Raw genomic sequence first — 2,247 nt, 5'->3', positions numbered from 1 at the left:
GGAGGGGGAGGGGAAATCTCTTGTCCTCTCTTTCCTGTCCCTCCATTCAGAACTTCCATCAATCTCTTAATCATCAATGGGGGTTTATGCATGCCGGACAATCCAGGCCGGGGGGGAATCGGTGTGAATGCCCTGCAGGGGGTGCGCTGAAAGATCAGGCTGTAGGAGGTGATGGTCAACAATCCGGGGCAGTGGTTGGCATCACAATGGTCAGGCCCAGAGCGCACTACAAAGCTCAGCTATCTAAGGCAGAAGAGAAGACATTGGGCCCTTTATACCTCTATTGCTTCAAGACAGACCATTCATTGTAAATGCATCGAAAAGCCACACCTGCTGCATTTTCCCCCACACAGCACACCACACATGTGTTGTGGCCCCTCGCAGTGGCAGCTGCTGTATTGTTGTACATTAGGGTGTCATCCTATTTAATGTACAACACTGTGTAATATGTTGGCGCTATATAAATCCTGTTTAATCATAATTCCAATGAGGATCCATTTCAAAGAGTTACTGTCATGCTGCAGAAAATGCCTTCAGCACATAAGTGTGATCCCATGCGCTGGTCGCATGACATTTACAACACAAAACGGCATAACTGTCGATGTGTATCAGGACGCATTGAACATGCATGATGTGCATATATGTTGGGGGTGTTCTGCAGTAAATCCAAATAAGCCCCAAACTCACATGCGCAATAAAAATGCACCCAACCTACAAAGTTTGCTATGTTAGGCAAGTTTTTGGATGGGTGGACAGACCCCCTGTGTATAAATAGGCACCGGTAAGACTTTGCCCGCTAATGCATTGGATAGAGATCCCACTTGGGTGTGAAGAGGCTTTAAAAAAAAAAAAACAATCAAACTGCAACACATGTGCAAATGGGATTGCTACTTGCTGTAAATTGCAGCATGCCCTGCATGTTGGTGCATGATGTTGGGTTAGTCAGCGCATTAAAACGTTCCCCCTATACGATAGTTCGTCATGCGTTATATCTATAATTCATTCATTGACATTTGATGACAATACCAGTTCATGAATATGCATAATTTTTAATATTGCGTGTAAACGTGCATGAAAACATGCAGTTGTAGGCTTCCTTTACACCTGTATGGTGCAGTTCAGTGCAATATGCCAAGCATAGCACTAAGTGAATCATATCACATTGTATTTATGATCCTTATTGTAAGTCACTTCTAAAGAGTCGGATGCAATTCTGCTAGTGACATCACTTCCTGTTGCAGGATGACAACCCTATGTTACAGCCTTTCAATAAGCAGCAACGTTGTCAGCCTGCTGTGTGCACTCCTTTAGCTGGCTTCCCATCAGGTCGCTCTAATAATAAATAAATGAACTGGCTGGCAGCTTCACATAATCTTTGTAAAGTCAGACAGTAAATTTTATTTTTTTTATTGCGACTCATCACAACTCACATCTGTTCCCTGTAAATCCCCCGCAGGAGATAACAAGGACCCAATAATCCCAACCTTTCAGGCTCCTGACCCCCTTTCTAGAGACCAGGGTCAGTTAGATCTTCTTGGTGCTGCAGCACGGTTTAGGAGGGGCGCAGTGTAGTCTGGAAATTGCAGAAATCTCCTCATCGCATGTATGCAGCATTAATGCGTTCACAGATCGCCCGCAGTGTAATAAAAAGTCGATCTGCGCATTCCGATGAGGAATATGTGAGCATCTGTTCATAGACCGTGATCCTGCGCTGAGACTTTCTATGAAATTCATTGTACGCATCAGGGCCTCTTAATATTCCGCTTCTGTTAAGTGCCGGTTGCACTGGTGCCAGCGCTTTTGGCTGTCGGTTCTACGACTACCAGTGGATCAATGAGTCAAACTCAAATGTACATCTTCTACAACCCAAATCTCCTTACTGCTGCCGGGATAAAACTATAGATGGCGGGAGCCAAGGTTTAGGGCCCATTCACATCTTTGGCGTCCTGGTACGTTGCATTAATGCGTGTGAGATTTCATACAGTGCATTGCAATAAGGAGCCCCCCTTCAAATGAATGCACCAAAACTGACCTAAAACCATTACATTATTTACATTATTTTTTTCAGTAAAAATCCCCTGAATGTAGTATTGTCATCAAAATAACTGGGTCAGAAAAGACCCGTGGGAACATGACCCACGTGTAAAACAAAATACATGCATATTGATGCAGAAAAATTAATGCAAGTGTATGTTTATGTAAAATTGGTTTTTTGACCATACTGTAATTTGGCGACTGCATTTTGTT

General features: G+C 43.6%; 1 protein-coding gene across 5 annotated transcripts in view; it reads left to right on the top strand.

The window, feature by feature from the left end:
- ADGRB1 (adhesion G protein-coupled receptor B1) overlaps window positions 1-2,247 on the top strand; it is a 340,003-nt gene that overhangs the window by 249,540 nt on the left and 88,216 nt on the right. The gene's annotated exons all lie outside the window — the stretch shown is intronic.

The sequence above is a fragment of the Pyxicephalus adspersus genome, chromosome 5 (genome assembly GCF_032062135.1).
Source record: "Pyxicephalus adspersus chromosome 5, UCB_Pads_2.0, whole genome shotgun sequence".
Taxonomy (NCBI): Eukaryota; Metazoa; Chordata; class Amphibia; order Anura; family Pyxicephalidae; genus Pyxicephalus; species Pyxicephalus adspersus.
The sequence above is the reverse complement of the archived record's forward strand: the minus strand, read 5'-3'. Positions and strand labels throughout refer to the sequence as shown.